General features: G+C 35.6%; 1 long non-coding RNA gene across 1 annotated transcript; it reads right to left on the reverse strand.

The window, feature by feature from the left end:
- Positions 1-666: 666 nt before the first annotated feature.
- LOC138129335 (uncharacterized) lies at positions 667-4,667 on the reverse strand. The gene is made up of 6 exons (XR_011159196.1): positions 4,484-4,667; positions 3,918-4,435; positions 3,759-3,861; positions 2,352-2,459; positions 2,146-2,301; positions 667-2,090 (listed from the first exon to the last, which is right to left on the reverse strand). It is a non-coding gene; the product is annotated as an uncharacterized lncRNA (long non-coding RNA).
- Between the last annotated feature and the right edge of the window lie 6,886 nt (positions 4,668-11,553).

Consider the following 11,553-nt stretch of genomic DNA (forward strand, 5'->3'; position numbering starts at 1 on the left):
TAAAAATATTTAATGTAAATATACCTACAAAAATTTCCAAAAGCAAAACTACAAAAGATCGAATATAATAAGACGAAATTTCATTCAATTATCATTACACACACAGGAACAATATTTTTTTAATTGTAAAAAGAGTCTGGTTAACGACAGTTTTATAAAAATTGTTATTTTTTTTTGTAACGGGTGTTCAAATGAAAAGTTCATTAAGTTAGTTATGACTTTTTGATGAAAGTAGACAGTTGTAAGTTGTGTTTTGCGAGTGTAACGACTGTTTTTTTAATTTGACAGATTACGCATTCTGCATGAACTGTTCAATTGAACACTCAATACTACTGCCGTGTGATTTTGCCCTTGATTTTTTTATGGTGTCTTTCCTGCATTCCATTATTTTCTATTCGGTTTCAATAATCTTTCAGCAGTATTTTTAAAAACAAAATAATCGTTTACACTTCGCTTTTTCCATTAGTTCCCTGCAATCAATTTTCTTGTATTTTAATTTTAAAAAATCTACAATGAGTAGATATCTTTTTTTAAAAACTACGTTTAAGAAATTGTGCAAGCTGATTTTTTAAATTGAATCTACTTTTGTGAAGTATTGAAATATTTAGACTTCCTTGACTCTCCCTCGACGAATCTTTCCTCTCTCATTTAGTGTATTGTTGGGTGGCGAATTCCCTCGGATGATATTTTTGTGGAAAAATACGAAAGAAAATGATGGGAAAAGAGATGTTTATTTGCCCTATGTTGTGTTTTGTTTATACTTTTGTTTAATTTGGTTCTACGAGAGGCCCCACCTTTCGAAGGATTTCAAAATGAAATTAAAACGATTCATAACACTTCATAAATTTTATTGAACAAGAAATCGTTTCTGGTGGTGCTTGGTCTCAACAAATGGTAGAAATAAATAAATGAATTTATTAATAACAGAAGTTGGTGAACATTTGACTCAAGTAGATTTGACTCTCGGCCCGCGAATTGAGATTTTACTCATGAATAAATGACTAAGCTGGACAAATACAGAAGTTTCTGGCGCGAACAGCATTATACGAGTTTGCGATGCGAACTATGTGATCCGATTTAGTTTTGACTTGTTTTCCCAATTAAATTGAACGCGACGCGATAGTCCTGAAATCTCATAGCCATCAGCCTGGTCTACTCAGGTGGTTGAAAATAGAAGGGAAAAAGGTTCTAACAGGGCCAAAGGTTACCTCTCTTCACGTGTCAGCTGGCCTAGTTTGGTCACTGGCCCCCTTGGGGGTGACGCCGCTAATTTGGTTTTCTTGCGCCGGACCACAGCTAATTGAGTGCGACGGACACTGGCGGTAGCTTCCCGAACTCGAGACTCTGAGACACAAATAATGAATGAAATTGTTTTATAATGATTGTATAATAGTTCGCCTTGGCGAGAGCACGTTTCCCCAATCGATTTCGAGTTTCAAGACTCGGCTCCTTCGTCGCCTCATCCTTAAACGTCTAACTCGTACTGTAAACTATGAGTTCCCGGACTTATAACGTTAATTACTATTTTGACATTTCTCATATGTCAACAGTTTGACAATTCAAAAAAGTTTGAGTGTTATTTGACCGAAATAAGTTAGAAATAAAGTGATGAACTGATTCTTCAATATCATCGTCATTTGCACCACCTAAAATTGCAGCTTCTACCATTTCGTTCCTTTTTGACATTACTTGTCAAGTTTGCATTGTCTTTTAATAACGTTAACGCCTAGATAAATTGCAATAACTTTAAATCACGTTAATTACTATTACAACTGACCAGCATTTCCATCCCAAAATGAACGGTTGTTAAGACGTTTCGTTGAAATATATTTTTTTTTTAATTAAAATTTTCAATTTAGCCAACCTATTCGGACCATTACAGTACCTGACGAGTTATTATCTCCACATCTTAGAAAGGCAAAATTTCATTTTTTAATCGATTTCATCATTGTGCTTGTGAAACATTATTAAACTTAATACAGTGTGTGGTTTAGCCGTGGACATTAAGAACTATTACATTTGTATCCTTATATACTAAAATTTTTTACTCTTGCCAAAATAGCGGCGAAAGAATATATACTTCTTACTACCTTAAACAGAAAATAATTTGATAAAAAATATATCTTAAGGCAGTCAGTTCCTTACTCGTATGCCTAGTTCGTAATTAACCGACACTGTATCGGTAAATTTAAGTCTAGATGGCACTTGCGCCATTGTTAGAATAATAATTACCGATCTTTTATTTCTTTCATTGAAAGTTAGCCAGCGAACGTCATACAACGTTAAGTGCATGTCCCCAGTCTAAAAAAATGCTTAATTTAGAGTTTGAATATAGAAAAAATAAAATGTACTTGATCTTCAAGTTCTTGTCCAGATTGTATAATTAGTACGCCGGTAACAACTGAAGCAATGCCCCAAATGAAATACTGGAAATAGCGCCAGTAGAGAAAATCAGTGTCCTGTAAGGTTAGATACCTATTTAATTTTTTATATCCAACTACGAGGGGAGTATGATAAGTACCCGTGTTTGAAGTCAAATAGCGTCACTGACGTCGAATTTGTATATCATCGTTTAGTGTCATCTGTTAAACAACGATTGTCAAAGTTTCAGGTAAATTCATTGTGTATTTTTGCTTTATCAGCTGTTGAAAGCGAGCAAGTTTGAGTTTGTTGTGACTATGGAGAGTGTCGGTGATTAGATTCTTGTTTTTGGACGGTAAGATGAGTTTGGAAATCGAAGAAAAGTTGGAAGCTGTTAATGGGAACCTGTCACCTTCGATGGCAACCATCAGATATTTTTTCAGTTAATTCAAGCATGGTCGTATGTCCGTCCAAAATGAAGAACGTCCAGGTTGCTCAATTGAGGTGACTACGGATGAAATGATCCACAAAATCCACGATATCGTATTGGCAGACCGGCGAATGAATATCAGAGAGATTGTTGAAATAAATATTTAGGTATAAAAAAGCTATCGGCAAGATGGGTGCCGCGCTTGCTGGCTGTGGACAACAAGCGGAATCGAATGACCACTTCGAATCAGTGTTTTGATCTGTTTAAGCGCAATCCGAAGAAGATTTTTCGCCGTTTCGTATATGTTGATGAAATATGAATCCATCATTACATGCCAGAAATGAAAGAAGAGTCAAAACAATGGACTTCACCCGGCAAACAAGCACCAAAGAAGGCAAACATAGTTCCATAGGCCGGAAAGGTCATGGCCACCGTTTTCTGGGATTCAAAAGGTATAATCTTCATAGGCAATTTGGAAAAGGGAAGAACGATCACAGGGCAGTGTTATGATCAATTATGGGGCAAATTTAACGATGCATTGAAGGAAGAAGAAAGTGCTGTTGCAGCAAGCCAATGCGCCGGCACACCGATCCGTCGTTATAGCAGCGAAATTGGTGGACTCCTTCCTGTTTCCAAACATGAAAAAATGGCTCAGTGAAAAAAGATTCGCATCGAACGAGGAGGTCATTACCGAAACTGAAGCCTATTTAGCAGAGTTTAACTAATCCTATTTTTGGAGGACTCGAAAAAGTCAGAAAGACGTTGGGCCAAGTGCATCGAGCTAAAAGAAGACTATGTTGAAAAATACATCGAAATTTTTTTAACAAACTTTTTGCTTCCTGCCTAACACGGGTACTTATCATACTGCCCTCGTAAAAGTAGTTTTAAGTAGGTGAGAAGAAAAGTAGAAACAAAATTTTCCAAAAAAAAATCTTTTGTTTAGTAGTTTTATACGATAGATACTCACAATAAGATAAACAAAACTCATTCCACTAAGACACATTGCAATTCCTCCCAGCGTTAGCAGTGGTAAAATTTCGGTAGCCCGACCAGAAACAATTCTAAAAACCCTACACATATCAACAGAATTATTTTAACATTTACGCATTGAGATAAATAGGTTTACCTTAGAAGTTCGATGTGTCTGACGATAATAAATCGTAGTCTTTCTTTAATGATTTGCTGATATTCTGCAGAGTAGAAGAGTGAATCGTCATCCTGGTCTTCATATTTGACACACAGATACTTCACTAAATCTATACCTAAGATCAATTGGCACTTTGAGTGGCAACAATAGTAAGCAATCATATTTGCCCAATTCACTATGATATGTCCAGTGACAATGAATGATAAAAAGTAGATGATGTCGAGAAGGTAATGAAACTTGGGTAGATATGTTCGAAAGAAGAACATCGCAAATTGATGATCTACCGCGTTGCCGATCGGGATTAATACGATACCAGCTAAGATACCCAGGGAAGTGTTGAGAATAACCATATATGTTACGTATTTGCAGTGTTTCATTATGGTTTCCTTTGCTTGTTTAGTAGTGCTAGCCGGTGACCAAAAGCTGGAACGAATGGTGTTTTCGAGGGCGCCATATTCTTTCTCGGATAAAAAGAAAGAAACGTTGAAAAACACTGACTGCAAGAGAAACTATTATTCAATACCAAAAATAAAAATGGCACTTACCCCTGCCAGACCGAGAAAAGTAGTAATATATTGAAAAAAGAAATCTGTGTCGAAGACAGTTATATAGAAATAAATATTCGCACAAACTAGAGAAATGTGAAAAATGAGTACGAACAATCTTATACGTCGGTAGTGTTTGTTGTTGAATAATCTGATAGTCAAAAGGTGTATCCAGTGGAGAAAATTTTCTAAAAATTAGAGAAGAAAGGTTAATATTTTCAATTCAATAGAAGATTATAATTTATAACAGTAAAGTCCTAATTTAGGGTAACTCATAAAAGCTGCTTGCAGTTCCATGACCATTAGTGCACTTCATATCGCCTGTTTTAAATTTTTAAAACAATATCTTTATTCTCCAGATGCCGTTACGAAAAACAGTCTTAGACGGTAATGTTGATTAAATGATTATTAACTATTGTGAAATTTTATGGTTGTATTCTATGTCAGGAGTTTTGCATTTTCATATAGTTTTTAAATGAGGTATACATAACTTACTTTCAACAGGTTTAATTTCAAAATAATTGATCATTTTTGATTATTTTTATATTTTTAATAATCATACATTATCTTAGATTCATTTAGAAACAAATTAATACAAACATTATTTTAACAAATAAAATATTCAGGAAAACACTCTTTAATTGTTTGTTTATTTATAAACCTATGTATGCAGCTTTGATAACTGTTTCACAGATTTTACTGTTGAACATGTTATATTGTTTTATTATTCTGGAGAACCTCTTACAAGTAACGTAACTTTTTGTATGTCGAAAACTTAGATGTTAATGTCGTGGCCCGTTCCCAATTAGAAAAGTTCACAAAAAATTAGCTACTGCCAAATATCTCGGTTATTTTACAACGGATTTTTGTAAAATTTAAAACTGCAGATATTTTAGACGGTGAAGAGTAAATCCCATTAATTCAATAACCCAAGTCTTAAAATAGCTATTTATGCAACGAGTTGCAAAATGAGCGTCTTTTTTGCACTAGACATGACAATTGGACCACGAGTGTAAACGAGTAGTCCAACATGTCGTGTGCAATAAAATTTGCTACGTGTTTCATACAAGATGTTTTCTAATATAGTTTCTGATTAAAATCCTGTTTAAATCTGCTATTTCAATAATTTTCCGGGATGATACCACTATTGGGGAGTTGTTTCGTAAACAATAAAAATTGCTGTCAGATTTGCATTTTACAAATTAATAAAATGAGTGATTCAGAAGATTCTTCTTTACCTTCATACGTTGAATAAGTTGCGAAAGGTGCAATTTCTAATTTGTTACCAAATAAATCAAGGCAAATATACGAATCTACTGATAAAAATTTCGAAAAATGGTGCTAATGTGTCACTTTTTAACACTAGTAATAATATAATGTAAATTTTTTTCACTAGTTATTAAATGAAGCACGTTTGACAACTAAAATGACATATCACAATGGTTGCTTTTCGTAACTACATTAGAAAAACTTAATTTTTACATGCCTTTTTAAAACGTCAATAAAAAATGCTATAAGGAGAAACTCATTCTTGAAAGACGTCCGGTTTGCAAGAAAAAAAGAAAAAAACTGTGTTAAACGTGCCTGCAAATGCAAAAACGTAGGCAACAAACGCTTACTACCGCCGACCTTTGGTCACCACTCTTCGCATATTTGACGTTTATCTTTCTAACCTTACAAACCCTTACAAAGTTAATAGATAATATTTGGACGTAATTTATTATTCTGGACCCTTTAATTCCTCCATAAAGGACTAAAACACGATCGGGATATTTTAGCAAGGTAATTTAGTTCACGTACGCTTTCTGTGTTTTCAAATAAATTGACGACTCTCTGAACCTTAAATTTTGTAAAGCCTACATTTGGATAGTGTTCCACGAGAAAACGAAGTGTGTCGTTGAAGTTCTTAGGACACTCTCCATAGGTAAAAATTGTTTCCTTTTTTAACAATATTCAATTTTCTGCCATTGTAGTCTATTTTTAGAGTACTTTCAATAACTTAACACAATTTGACTTTTCTAATAAATCGCGCCCCTTTTCACAGATTTTAAGGGGTGTATAAAATGTTGCTTGGCAACTTTTCTTATTGTTTCAAACGGTAACTGCTCAAATACAAAATTTAGATTAAATTTTTAACAACAAAATCTAATCTTTTCGTCGAATCAGACCAGTGATTTAGTTAATTGTTTTTGTAGACACCTATTTTTTAATGTTTAATAATCTAATAATAATTGCGTTTAATTGTCAATGGGGGTTACATGTGTTAAAATTACATTTTTTAAATTGAGGTAATTTTATTGAATTACTAATTGAACCTTCACCGTCTAAAATATCTGTATTTTAAATTTCATAAAAATCCGTTGGCAAATAACCGAAATATTAGGTTCGAAAATCTTAGCTGAGATACCCTTTTTAGGCTGTATCTACAATGCGTGTGTTAATTACAACACAGAGCTTGTTAAATGAAACGTTTTTTTCTATTTCCATTTTTTTCCAAAAACCGTTATTAAATCTAAAAGAAATTACAAAGTTCCAATTTTCCAAGAAACATTTTTCCCAATTCGGTCGTTTCTAATTGCAATCAAAATGAAAAAAAAAACAATCCACAAATAAAGACTTGTTTGGAATTTTTATTTTCAGTAGCTGCAGGTTTATAATTATTTCAAAGAATAAATGATACAAATTTCTCTAATTTGTTCGTTTTTCTATTTTGAATCAAAAGTCGGTATTCTGTCTGTATCAGCAAACAGAAGTGACACTTACCTTGAACGACGAACAAAATGAACTAATGCTTCAGCTTTACTTACAAGAATTTGGAATATTGCTATAATATTAAAATAATGACGTCTGAACAATACGACAGAAAAGGTCAATTGAGCAAATTAAGTTTATTGTAGAACATTCAACGCAGACTAAAAGGAAGGCAGAAATGAGCTGTCATAAAAATAATTTATTTAAATAAATGAGCGCCAGATTTCAATTAACCTCCAGAATAAGTGTCAATTTACGAAAACTGTCTTCCAGAAAGGGAACAACAAGCCAGTAATTGGGTTTCAATAATTATATGGATGCATTATAGTGACCTATTTACTAGAATAAGAAAGGAATAAGTAAAATTTGCTAGTCAAAGTAGAAAAAAATAGGCAAAAGAAAAGAAAGCAAGTGAGACATTTTCACTTATAATTACACGAAAGCTTTTTTTTTGTCAAAGTAAACTTGACATTTCAATGAGACGTTTGTTTCCTGGCAATTTAACGAAAAAAACTGCCTCTGAAAAAATTACGAGTCCGTTTTGTCGCTCAAACTTTTTTCGCTGTCATAGTGACAAAAACACCGCTGTTTATGGGATTTTTAGTGTATGAATTAAATTGTCACTGTAAAATAACTATTTTCTCGGTGGCCGCATGACTGTCGGAGACAGTGCTCCGAGGTCGCGGTCCCGGCGCTAGTGAGTTCGCTCACCGAAGCGGGAGGATTTTTTCCAAGGATGGAACCTCCGCCGGGCCATGGATGTGTGTGTATGTCTTTCAGGGACTGACGGTAGGGTGGTGGAAGGAAGAGCGACACTCTTCCGACCACCACCGCGAAGTCGGCAGGGTTCAAATCCCGGCCGTATGGGCCACCCATGCCTTGTGCGTATTGTGTCGTCCAGAAAGGAGAAAGGAGAGGAGAGGGTGGACGTGGGTGGCCATTTTCTTCTTGTTGCACTATTGTAGTTAAAATGTATTGATATAATGAATTTGAAATTTTTCCAAGGCCTCGGCCAAAAAGTGGCTTTTGTCCTTGCCTGTTTTTAAGTCTCAGCTCCGCTCCGCCTCGACTAGAAAACCCAGACTCGGACGAAAAAGATGCACTTTTTGGCCTTGATACACAAATAACTATTTTGTATACGCTCCCAAAAATGACTAGTTCACGAACTCATTTGAGTCCATGACAACTTTTATGGATTATTTAAGTAAATAAAACATAATCGTCACTGTCAAGACCTGCATCAACTCGACAAACAGTATGGTCTTATTTTAGTGTTAATTAACTTTATCAATGTAGGTCATGGTTTTTAGCTGACTCTTTGTGATTAACTGACTTTGATTAATGATATCATACGCACTTTATAAACAAATTTTGCAATAAACAAATAATAATGACAATAGAAACCCAAAATCAAAATAAAATAAATAACAAATTTAAGCAGTGAGACATTGGTTTACAGATATCAATAGGACTTGTTAAAATAAAAAGAAAATTATTTATGATTTTTTCCGCAAATTTTTCAAAACAGAATTGAAATTAAATATAATTTGAACCCTAAAATTCATACCCGCTCATTTGTTTACACATTCATTGATAACGAAGCATAAAAAAAACATTCTCTTAAAATACTCGAATGAAAAACACTAAATTTTAATGAATTTATTTCATACTTTTGACAAAAAAAAATCTGGAAAATTGAAGAAATATGCACTAATATGCATTTTTGCCAAAAATATGCTCAAGGTGTTTAAAATATGCAGTTTCAAAATGACGTAATTTCATTCAAAATTTATTAATACGCCCAGAAAATCCAAAATTTTATCTATATACGTCATAGAAACAAATATGCAATTTGCATAGAATCCGAGCTTTAGTGATGATTATTCCATGAGCGAAATGTTATTAGGGGTTAAAAAAATGTAAAAAAAAATATGTAGGCAAATGCCAATGCTATGATGCGAGTGCGAGAAAGATAACTCTCGCAGAGAGAGACAGCACACAAAAGTAATAATAATACTGATACTAATCAAATCACCAATCAATATAACACATCAGACTTGATGCAGTGTCAGGATGTCGTAATTTAGTAATTGTCAATAGATGAAATAATTGGGTGAACATTACGTTAACAATGGTGTCGTGGCGGCTTGAGTCGTGGATCGAGGTGATCGTGGTCTGCACATCTATCACAGGCTTACCTCCTGTAAAATAACAAAATGGGGTGGTGAGTAACCAGTTCACTGAAAGTGTTGTGCGAGCACAGCCAACACATATTTACAATAATGAATCACACACGCCTTAAATATGGTACCATCGCAACGTCAACTCTTAATACCTTTGGTGATTGTCAAATATTATTACATATTCATTGAGCTCTAGTACTTTAGGTCATTATCAATTAACATTAACTAACTGAGCTCTGTCCAGGGTTAGGGGAAAGACTAGGGTTCGCATAGAACCCTCTAGGACTCAGTCCTCAACTCAATAAACAACTGTAATCAAACGAGGCGCCCTGATAACACTCAGCGACCCTCAATCAATTGTGATCACCATCGCGACGAAGGTGTGCAATGAGTACAAGTACTCGCTCCGCCCGATACACAGATGAGCAGCCCTGATAACACTCAGCGACTCACTCAATCTGTCTCACATCCACTGGCAGCTCCCCGGTCTCTGCCAGTCCAATAGATCACAATCAATTTCACACCACTAGCAGCTCCACGGTCTCTGCTAGTGTACAGTTGCCGGAAACAAAGGAAGGGTGGACAGTCTAATTAATTAGCTCGACATGTCGGGGCTCAATCATATCAAAATTAGGAATCTCATCAACTGTCATTACAACTCTAATTAAATTAACAACATGATCACCCTCAATGGTGAAAATAACATTATCATAATTAATTATAACTCACGAGCAGTCCTGATCTCAGTCAGCGACTCTCAATTAAATATTAATCGCGAGCAGTCCTGATCTCAGTCAGCGACTCTCAATTAATTATTATTATTAATCACGAGCGGTCCTGATCTCAGTCAGCAACCCTCAATTACTTGTAGATCACGGGCAGTCCTGACCCCAGTCAGCGACCCCCAATTAATTATAAAACATTTAAAGACTCACAACACTAATTGTATTTAATTATGGCCATGATCGTTATCAAAATCAATTATTAAACTAGGTAAACTCACCACAACACCAACAGAAACAGGTCACTCAGTGATACACTCACCTTATTGAATATTTTCACACCACCACAACTTCTGCAGGAAAATCGGGTTCAAAATAACGACAGCGATCGAATTTTGTGTCTGAACGACTGTTTATTTCCCACTCCCTAACGCTTTCTTAACAAAGAAATCTAATCGGTATCAATCACGTAACGTGTACCGTCTTAAAACTATGAACTAAAAAAGGAAACAAAAACGGAAAAATCACGGCCACACATTGCGCCGTCCTACAGATTCGGCCATCCTGCAACCATCTCGTCCCGAGATGTCATTCGTCGGTTTCATCATCACTGTCTTCTGAAAGAACGACCCCGTCTTCGCCGCTTTCGTTCGCCGTTGAGTCGGAAACACCTCCAGGTGTGCACCATGGTTTCATGTGGTCAGCAGCAATGACTCTGTTGTAAATTGACTTCTTCGAGGTTCGATGGGAATCTTCCATGTCTGTGACCACATATCGATCGTTAGGTAACACTTTCCTAATTACCATGGGACCACTGAACGGGGGTTGTAGTTTTCGACTCGTGCCCGTAGCCGTCGAGTTTTTCTCGATTGCAACCAGATCACCTTCCTTGTACTTTCGTGGAGCCTTCCTTTTCCGATCAAAAGACTTCTTTTGTTGTCGCTGTGCCGCCTCTATCTGTTTAGCAGCGTCCTGTCTTGCCGTTAGCAGGTCCTCGATCACTGATGGTATTTGAGATACTTCGTCTCGTAAGACGACATCGGTACCACTTCGGGGTGTAAATCCAAATAATAATTGGCTTGCTGTTTTACCCGTTGATTTATTTACGACGTTATTGATGGCAAATTGGACAGAGCGCAATTGTTCGTCCCATCTTTCCTCTTCTAAGACCGATGTAAGTAACGCCGACAGAATTGTTCTGTTTAGCCTCTCAACTTGGCCATTGGCCCTAGGTGTAGCTACGGCGTTGGTGACGTGCTTGATATTATTTTGCAGACAGAATGTTTTAAATACGTTGGCTGTAAACGCGGTGCCTTGATCGGAAATTAGTATTTTTGGTACCCCGTACGTAGCAAAAATATCGCGAAAATACTCAATTACGTACTTCGCTTTTGTAGATTTCGCTGCCCGTAGA

Source organism: Tenebrio molitor, chromosome 4 (genome assembly GCF_963966145.1).
Source record: "Tenebrio molitor chromosome 4, icTenMoli1.1, whole genome shotgun sequence".
Classification (NCBI taxonomy): domain Eukaryota; kingdom Metazoa; phylum Arthropoda; class Insecta; order Coleoptera; family Tenebrionidae; genus Tenebrio; species Tenebrio molitor.